Source organism: Vombatus ursinus, unplaced genomic scaffold (assembly GCF_900497805.2).
Source record: "Vombatus ursinus unplaced genomic scaffold, bare-nosed wombat genome assembly UNPS02014781.1, whole genome shotgun sequence".
NCBI classification, from domain to species: Eukaryota; Metazoa; Chordata; class Mammalia; order Diprotodontia; family Vombatidae; genus Vombatus; species Vombatus ursinus.
The window spans coordinates 26,316,445-26,327,275 of NW_020954559.1; positions in this window are offsets into that span (position 1 = coordinate 26,316,445).

Consider the following 10,831-nt stretch of genomic DNA (forward strand, 5'->3'; position numbering starts at 1 on the left):
GATAGATAGATAGATAGATAGATAGATAGATAGATAGATAGATAGATGGTTAGAGGGCACAGGGTGAGTTGAAGATGAGGGGGTGATATCTGGGGAATAAAATTAAGGAGTGAGAGAAGATTGTACTGGGAGAAGGAGAAAAAGAGAGGTAGAATGGGTATGGAAATATATCTTCTCCTACAGGAAAATAGGGTAGAAGGGGATAAGAGAGGGGTGATGATAGAAGGGAGGATAGATTGGGGGAGGGGGCAATCAGAATCAAAAATGTTTGAGGAGGGAAAGTGTTAAAGGAGAGAATGGAATAAACCGGGTGGGGGGGATAGGATGGAGGGAAATATAGTTAATCTTTCCTAACATGACTATATCAAATTGCTTGCCTTCTCAAAGAGAGTGGGTGGAGAGGGAGGAAGGGAGAGAATTTGGAATTCAAAGTTTTAAAAATGAATGTTAAAATTGTTTTTACATACAACTGGGAAATAAGATATACAGGCAAAGGGGTATAGAAATTTATCCTGCCCTACAGAAAAATAAAAGGGGAAGGGGATAAAAGAAGGGGGATGATAGAAGGGACATCAGACTGGGAAAAGGGGCATTGAGAATGCATGACATCATGGGGTGGGGGAGAGGAGAGATGGGGAGAAAATTTGGAACTCAACATCTTGTGGAAGTGAATGTTGAAAACTAAAAATTAATTAATTAATGAATGAAAAGGGGGGGAAGAAATGATTAGAAGGCAGATTTCAGAAAATCCTGGAATGACTTACATGAACTAATGCTAAGTGAAGTGAGCAGGACCAGGAAAAAAACATTGTACACAGTAACAGCAACATTGTGTGATGATCAATTACCATAGACTTAGATCTCAGCAATACAATGATCCAAGATAATCCAAAAGACTCATGAAAGAAACTGCCATACCCAACCATTAAAATAACTATTGAGTCTGAATGCTGATCAAAGCATATAATTTTCATTTTCCCCTTTCTCATGGTTTTCCCCTTTTGTTATGATTCTTCTTTTATGACATGACTAAAGTGGAAATATGCTTAACGTGATTGTACATGTATAACCTCTATCACATTGCTCACTATTTTGGTGAGGGGGGAGTGAAGGGAAAAGGGAGGGAGAAAAATTTGTACCTCAAAATTTTATAAAATTAATATTGAAAACTCTCATTACATTCAATTGAAAAATAAATAATAATATCAATAATAGGAAAAAAGAAAAAAAACAAGAAAAATAAAAAGTAAAGAAAAATATTGATCTTCATTCAGACTCCATCAGTTCTTTCTCTGGAGATGTATAGAAGCTTTCATCATAAGTCTTCAGCATTGTCTTGGATTATTATATTCCTGAGAACATCTAAGTCATTCACAATTGATCATCACACAATATTGCTGTTGCTGTATACAACGTTTTCCTTGTTCTGTTCATTTCACTTTGCATCAGTTCATGTAAGTCTGTCCAGGTTTTTTGGAGATCTTCTTGCTCATCATTTCTTATAGCACAATAGTATATAATCACAATCATATACAACAACTTATTCAGTCATTCACCAATTCACGTTTCCTCAATTTCCATTTTTTACCACCACTAGAAGTGCTGCTATAAATATTTTTGTCCATATAGGTCCTTTTCCTTTTTTTCATCTCCTTGCCTTTTATCTCTTCGATTGAAGGATATGCATGACTTTATAGCCCTTCAGGCATATTTACTCCTTGTTCTACAAAATGATTGAATCAGTATACTACTTCACCAACAGTGCATTAGTGTCTCAATTTTCCCATATGCTCTCCAACGTTTGTCATTTTCCTTTTCTGTCATACCAGCAATCTGATAAGTGTGGAGTGGTAGCTCAGAGTCTTTTTAATTTACATTTCTTAGTCTAACCAGTAGTGATCAAAACTATGTTGTTTTTTTTATATGACTATAGATGGCTTTGATTACATCATCTGAAAACTGCCTGTTCATATCTTTTGACCATTTATCATTTGAGGAATGGATTATATTTCTATAAATTTAACTCAGTTCCCTACATATTTGAGAAATGATGTCTTTATCAGAGAAGCTTCCTATACATTTTTCACAATTATGATTTCTATGTGTTTCCCTCTTTCCTATTCCATTGAATGTCCATTTTCCCCAGAAGGATTATCCTCAGGATAGGTGATTCTTGGTTGCAATCCTAGCTCCTTTGCCCTCTGGAATATCATATTCCATGCCCTCTGGACCCTTAATGTAGAAGCTGCTAAATCTTGTGTTGTCCTGATTATTTTTCCACAATACTTGAATTATTTCCTTCTGGCTACTTGCAATATCTTCTCCTTGACCTAAGAATTCTGGGATTTGGCTACAACATTCCTAGAAGTTTTCCTTTGGGGATCTCTTTCAGGAGGTGATTGGTGGATTCTTTCAATTTCTGTTTTGCCCTCTGGTTCTAAAATATCAGGGCAGTTTTCCTTGACAATTTCTTGAAAGATGATGTCTAGGCTTTTTTTGATCATGGCTTTCAGATAGTCCAATAATTTTTAAGTTCTCTCTCCTGGATCTATTTTCCAGGTCAGTTGTTGTTCCAAAGACATATTTCACATTGTGCTCTATTTTTTCATTCTTTTGGATTTGTTTTACAGTGCCTTGATTTCTCATAAAGTTACTAGCTTCCAATTGCTCCATTCTCATTTTTAAGGAAGTATTTTCTTCAGTAAGCTTTTGGACTTCCTTTTCCACTTGGCCAATTTTGCTTTTGAAGGCATTCTTATGTTCATTGGCTTTTTGGACCTCTTTTGCATTTGAGTTAGGCTATTTTTTAAAGTGTTATATTCTTCAGTATTTTTTTGGGTCTCCTTTAGCATCACTCTCAGTTTGTCCTCTACTTCTCTTACTTGCTTCCCAAAATCTTTTTTGAGCTCTTCCATGGCCTGGGACCAATTCATAATTTTCTTGTAGGCTTTGGATGTAGGAGTTTTGGCTTTGTTGTCTTCTTCTGGTTGTATGTTTTGATCTTCTTTGTTATCAAAGTTAGATAATATAGTCTGACTCTTTTTGTGCTGCTTGCTCATGATCCCAGCCAATTACTTGAGTTATAAACTCTTTATTAAGGTAGGAGTCTGTTTCCAGTGTGGAGTGTACTGTCCCAGGCTTCAGGAGTTTTGTGCAGCTTTGTTCAGAGATGCTTCTAGGGACCCATAAATTTTAAGTTCTTCCAAGGTGGTATGATCAAGGGTGAGGTGTTTACTCCTTTCATGGCCTGTGCTCTGGTCTATGAGCACTCTTTTCTGTCTTGGAACTTTGAGGAGGGTTTCCTCTCCATAGCCACTACAAGCTCCACCACGCCACAGCTCCTCCTTGCCCCAGGACCGCCACCCAGAAGCATGACCCAAATCCAAGCAAAGAAAGAGAATCCTGCACCAGCAGAGAGATCCCTGCAATCTCTCTCTGATCAGCCACTAGATTCCCCCTCAGTCTGTGGGCCAGAAGCTCAGGACACAGCCGCTGCCCCCGCCGAGCTCAGTGACTGGAGCTGAGACCATAGGCTTCTCTCTCTCCCCACTGACACAGACTTTTCCTACTGACCTTCCAAGTTATCTTTGAAGATCATGGGTTGAGACGTCTGGAAACTACCACAGCTGCCCTTCCTTCAGTCCTCTGAGGCCTGCTCCAGGTTCACTGTGGCCTGCTCGCCCATGCTGAACTGTGCTCCTCTCTCTGCCTCGCGCAATATACCTTTTCAATCAACCGTCCATCCTGTCTTGGGCTGAAAATTTGTTTTGCTCTGTCTTTTTTTTGTGGATTCTACTGCTTTAGAATTTGTTTAGAGCCATTTTTTATAGATATTTGGAGGGGTTTGGGGGAGAGCTCAAGCAAGTCACTGGTTTTACTCTGCCATTTTGGTTCTGCCCCCCCGATCACATACTTTCAATCATCATATATCTATATATCATTCTACATTGCATGCTCTTAAATGTTCTATTCCATGTCCCTCATTCATTACTCATAGTGCCTTGTATATAGTAAGTATTTAATAACAATTTAAATTGTTGTCGATGAAATTAAAATTTTTCGCAACTGGTTGAAAATTTCTTTTACAAGGTGGGAGGAGAAGCTGGAGGAAAAAAAAAACTACTTTACATTACCCAGGAGTTTATAATATGCAAAATGTTTTCCTTACAACTCTGTGAAGGAGATTATTGAATAACAGAATTTAGAATTGGACATTCTAATTTGACATTAGAGATCATGTAGAATGTACTAATATTTCCATTATAAATAAGAAAACTCAGATTTAGGGAATGTAAGTAACTTAGTCAATATATAATAAATGATCTTTTGCCTAGAAAGATAACCTTAATAGGGAATTAATATCTAATATAAGTAAGAGATAATAAAAGATACTTTATTAGTTCAAACCATGAGTCCTAAATGTACTAAGGCCAAGATACTCAAAAGACTGAAGTTTCTAGTCCCTTGGATTTTTTAAAAGTCTTCAAGAATAGGCAAAACGACTCCAGGGTCAAATACTTTCCTAATTAAAAAGAGGAAAAATGAAGAAAAAAATATTTAGCACAACTAAGAGGTGCTGACAGACTGATTTCATTCCCTTTTTTGAGAAGGTTGTTGAGAAAGATGGTTTGGACAAAGTTTTCCAAGATTTTAACAATGCACTTGACAAAATATTTAATGCTATCCTTATAGACTTGATGGGGGAGATATCAATTAGTGATAATACAGTTATGTGGATTTAGAAATGGTTGAAAAGAAGAAAGGTTTAAATGAAAAATGAGGAGAAAAATTTAAACAAAGGAGTAAAAGGGAAAAAAAAAGAAGACAAGCAAAAGCATGACTTGAGTTGAGGGAGAAGGAAGAATAGGATGAGATATGGAAAATATTTGAACCAAAAAGACCTGAGAGGTAACAAAAATAACTGAAATACAAAGAAAAAAGAGGAGAGATGTAAAGACAGGAAATTAGAAATAGATTGATTGGCAAATTACTAACAAATCAAGGCTGATAACTAGAATTTATATAGCATTTGTAAAAAGTACATTACAAAAGTACAATCTGTGGGCTGAGAGGTCTGGAAACTGCTAGTGCTGCCACTGATCCATTTACCCCTGAGGCCCAGGGGCACAGTATAAAAATGATTTCATTTAAACTTCACAACAATCTCATTAAGTAGGTACTACATGGATGGAGAAACTGAGGCTAGAGTGGTGAAGTAATCTACCCAAGTTCACACAGATAGTAAATATCCAGTGTGGAGTTAAACAAAGTATTCTTGATTCCAAGTTTAGTAATCTTATGCACTTCACTACAGCACCTAAGAAATCATGGAAAGTTCTGAAAGTTACACAAACTACTAGCAAGAATAACTAAAAGATTAAGTATCATGCTTCAAAAACCAAGGTGTGTGGATAGAATGTTGCAGAATTCTCTATAGAATGAACACTGTTTGTTTACCAACTCCAAGTAATATTATTTTCAGCTATTCTAATCTCTTTAGATACACTAATCTCTTCCCTGAATGAAAAGGTTAAAAAAAATTGGGAGAGTCCTTTACACTCCCCATTTTCTTGACAAAAATATAATGCTTTAAAAATATAGGGTTTTTTTTTAAAAAAATAAGGTCCTACATTTGAAAAAAAATGAAATAAAGCATGTGAAGAATCAAAGGATGATACTGGCTTGTATCAGGAGATTTGGTGAATGGAAGAATGTGACACAGAAAATGGAGAAGAAAATGAATCACTGGACCTAGTAACTATCATGAAGAGTTCCTCAAGAAAAGGTAAATGGACTCTCTGATGAAAAAGAAAACATCCTTATTCAACAAGCAATTATGAAGCATATCTCTGAATGCCATTAGGTGAGTAATCATCTAGTAAGTGTTAATGGAAGAATAGTTGAATAGTGGTTCTTGGTGACTCCTTGCTGACATATACTGAATCAGTTATTTGCCTGTGTGTTAAGAATAAGAAAGTCTATGATATCCTCATTATATTTATTCAGGAAGTAACAGAGAACTTACCAAGTCCCATGAAAACTAAAAACTACACAATTCTGGTGATTCATGTAGAGCTAAAGGTTACTGCCAGAAGAAATCCAAAAAGCATTGACAAGTATTATAAAATAGTGGGCAAGAAAATGAATACTTCAGGAGAAAAAGTGTTCTGTCCAAAAGGAAGGATTTACCAAAAAAAAAATTCTGATGTGGGGAACAAAGAGCTAGTTAAAAAGGTAATGGTTGAGAATTGGATTTAGACTTCCAAACTCTACCTAGCTTAAAATGTAGGAATGGCAGACTGCTTGTGCCTCAGAGTTCAACTAATAAGGATTGTTAATAATGGATACCTTTGGAGACATAAATTCAATTGGAATAATTTTAAACAGAAAAAGAAGGGAGATGGAGAAAGGAAGAAAGGCCCTATAAATATTCACCAAGTTAGATACTATAACAAATAGGGAAGGGGAGGGACAGGCAATAACAGAAAAGATGTCCAGAAATACTCAGGAAACAAAAGTGCATATGAAAGAAAGCAATAATAAAACACAAGGCTTCATATTTCTATAAACAAATGCACAGCATATGTACAGCAAAGAGGGTGAAGTATAAAGTGTGCAAGGGGAAAAATTATGACTGAAAGTTTCTAGTCTAGGACCCTGACTGTAATATGACTCTGGCCTTTTAGCTCTAGGATAGGTCTGCTGGGCATCTAACTAAAGGAAGAGAAATCAGAGTAAGATATTGTTTATTTGTTTTTATTTGGTTGTCTAAGTTAAGGATAAGAAAAATTTTTAAAAGCCTGAAAATCATCTATCAGAGAAAAGAGAAATATCAACAAAAGAGTAGGGAAACTTTTTAGAATGGGTAAGATTTTGGTAACAAAGTTAACATAAGAAAGTTCATTCTGTTAAAACCGCTAATTTATTTGATGTCCCACTCTTCACAGCAGCCTTTCCATACCTTTTCATCCATCCTCAGAATTGCCTTTGTATCCCTTACTTTTACACTCAGCTGAAAATCACACTTAACACTTCATCAAAATTTAAAACCTTTAGTTGATAGCTACATTTCCCCCCATTGTTTCTCATTTCATGTTACTCACACATATTCACCCATTATTTCCTCTTTAACTCTTGTCTCAAAGGAATAAGTGGCTTTTTTCCTTGCCAAGGCCAGCCACTCTATAAGTACTCTTAATCTTATGCCCTTCCAATTTTTTTTTATATTTCCTTATTTCAGATTCCTTCATTCACTCCAAATCTTCAAATTCTTATCTCCTGCCTACAAATATATCAATTCCTCCCTCAGCCTTGAAACAAGTCTGGCTTGATTCAATTATCCTTTTCAATTATCATCCTATGTCTCTCCTCCATGTCTAGGCTAATGTCCTTGTGAAAACTGTCTATACACAGTGCATCCACTTTCTCTACTGAAATTATTTCTAAACTTTCTGAAATGTGTTTTCTAACATTATTCAAATAACCTTTCACAATATTCCCAATGATCTCTTTTGTGAAATGTAATGACTTTTTTTTTTTTTTTGCTAAATCCTTATTCTTCTAAAAAATAGAGCATTGGATCAATGGAATAGATTAGGTACACAAGACACAGTAGTCGATGATGATAGTGTTTGATAAGCCCCAAAAGCCCAGCTTTTGAGATAAAAACTCACTATTTATCAAAAACTGCCGGGAAAACTAGAAAACAATAGGACACAAACTAGGTATACCTCAATATATCACACTGTATCCCAAGAGAAGGTCAAAATGTGTGCACGATTTAGACATACAGTTAGAATAACAAGGAATAATCTACCTGCCAGATCTATGGGGAGGGGAAGAATTCATGACCAAATAAGAGATAGAGTCTTATAAAATGTACAATAGGTAATTTTGATCATATTAAATTAAAAAGATCTTGTACAAGCAAAACCAATGCAACAAAGATTAGAAAGAAAGCAGAAAACTGGGGAAAAATCATTACAGCAAGTGTATAAGATAAAGGTCTCACTTCTCAAATATATAGAGTTCGTACAAGTCTTTCCAGGATTTTCTGATATCTGCCTATTTATAATTTCCTATTGCAAATTAGCATTACATTGTATTCGTATATCACAGCTTACTCAGTCATTCCCCATTTGATGGACATCCCCTGAATTTCCAACATTTTGCCACTATGAATAGGGCTGCTATAAATACTTTTGCACAAGTAAGTCCTTTTCCCTTTTTTATGATCTCTTTGTGATACAGACCTCTTAGTGGTATTGCTGGATCAAAGGGTATGCACAGTTTGGTTGCCCTTTAGACACAATTCCAATTTGCTCTCCAGAACGGTTGAATCAATTACTATCAAATCACTTATTATTTCTCTCTCCTATATACCTTTGTATATTTCTTTTATATCTTGTATTTGAAACTAAAATTTTCTATTCATTTCTGGTATTTTCCTCAGAAATGCTTAAGCATTCTCTATTTCTTTGAATTTCCATTTTTCCCTGGAAGGATTATACTCAGTTTTGCTAGGGAAATGATTCTTGGTTGTAATTCTCACTCTTTCACCCTCTGGAATATCTTATCCCAAACTTTCTAATCCTTTAATGTAGAAGGTGCTAAATATCATGTAATAATGACTGTGGCTCCACAATATTAAAATTGTTTCTTTTTGATTGGTTGCAGAATAGTTTCCTTGATCTGAGAGTTCTGGAATTTGACTATAGTATTCCTGAGAGTTTTCATTTGGGGATCTCTTATAAGAGGCAATTTTAACCTCTGGTTCTAGAATATAGGGCAGTTTGCCTTGTTAATTTCCTGAAAGATGATGTCCAGACTCTTTTTTTTTTGTTATGGCTTTCAGGTAGTCCAACAATCCTGACTTTATCTCTTCTTGGTCTATTTTCCAGCTTTTCCCAATGACAAATTTCACACTTTCTTCTATTTTTTTATCATTCTTTGGATTTTTTAAATCATTTTTGATGTCTTATAAAGTCATTAGCTTCCACTTGCCCAATTCTAAGGAATTACTTTCTTCAATGAGCTTTTGTACTTCCTTTTCCATTTGACCAATTCTATTTTTTCTAAAGAGTTCTCTCCAGTGAAATTTTGCACACATTTCTTTTTCCATTTGTCCAATTCTGCTTTTCTAAGCATTCTTCTCCTCATTGGATTTCTGTGTCTTTTTAAATGTTTGGTCTAGTCCATTTCTTAAGGTGTTATTTTCTTCAGTATTTTGAGTTCCTTCTTTGCCAAGCTGTTGACTCTTTTTTCATGATTTTCTTGCATTACTCTCATATCTCTTTCCAATTTTTCCTATACCTCTCATACATGACTTTTAAAATTCTTTTTGAGCTCTTCCATAATCTCAGACCAATTCATATTTTTTCTGAGGCTTGGGTTGCAGGAATTTTGACTTTGTTTTCTTCTTCTGACTGTATTTCAATCTTCCTTGTCACCATAGTAACTTTCTATGGTCAGAATTTGCTTCTATTGTTTGCTTATTTTCCAGGCTATTTCTTGACTTTCAACTCTATGCTAAAGTGAGGCTCTGCTTTCCAAGTGGAAGGGGCACTGCTTTCTCCCCCTGGTGCAATGGACCTTTCCTGCCAACCTTTTAAGTTGTCTTGGACTACAAAATTGTTTCACTCCACCTTTTTGTGGGTTCTGCCACAAAATTATTTATTATTATTTATTATTTATTATTATTTATTATTATTTATTATTTAGAGCCGTTATTTAAAGGTATTTTGAGGGGTTTGCTCAGGCAAGTCCTGCCTTTATGCCACCATCTTGGCTCTGCTTCCCCTAGAACTGTTACACTATTGAATTATTTTGGCAGTTCTCTTTCGGCTAAAAAACTGAGAAACCATAGGCTGGTTATCTCTTTGGCAACATAAAGAAATCCAGTCAAATATTCTTTCTTTTTTTTTTCTTTTTTTTTCAGCCAAAGACAAGGAGTCTGAACATTAGTGAGCTATTGGCTAGATTATAAGAATCTCAGCAATGGCTATATTTTAAGAATCTAAGCATTTTAATAGAGACAAGGTGAACCTTATATACAGAAAGTCTATGGGAGGGATCTAGGAGTGGCCAAGTAGTCTATGAGGTAATTGAACTCCGGGGACTGAACCATGTGGCCAAAGGAGAATGGAGCCTAGATAGGATTAAGGTTAGGAAGTGGCCTGGGGCCATAGGAAGTTATGGAATTATAGCCTCAAGTGAATGCCAGAGATTTGGGCATGTGGGAAAGTCCAGGTTTTTTCCTTTTTGGGGTCTAGATTCCATCCTCATCGTTCCCACCTCAAACAAATAGTACCCAAATTCTTTTGGTGTAAAGGGTGAATGTCTTGGCTTCTGAAACTGCTTCCTGCTGGCAAGGGGCATAGAGTTGTCCCTGCCTCGAGGGGGTCCCAAAGAGGAGGTTGACTGGAACCAAACACAGGCTGCATCCAGGGAAAGATTGGGAGACATTGACTGGTACCCACTGTTTGCTACCAACTGCAGGTGAATGGGCTGTAATCTTGGAAGACACAGATCTGACAGAAAAAAACCAAATTCAAATTGAGAGGCCAGCCTCTTTACATTGAGCAGGATGTGCTGAACCTGGGTGATGCTTCCAGGCTAAGGTTGCCCTAGGGGTCAATGCCATTGTCAGTGGGGCCCATGCTATTGCTGCTTCCCCTCCCCCTCCTTTCTTTCCCAGATGGGGGAGAGTGAAATCAAAGGTGAGGGGGAAAGGGTGAAACTCTCTTTTCCTATGAGAGGGGTTAACAGATATGAGAGGGACAAAGGAGTGACCAGGGTTGTAAGGAGGAGTTTCAAATCTCCTTAATGATCA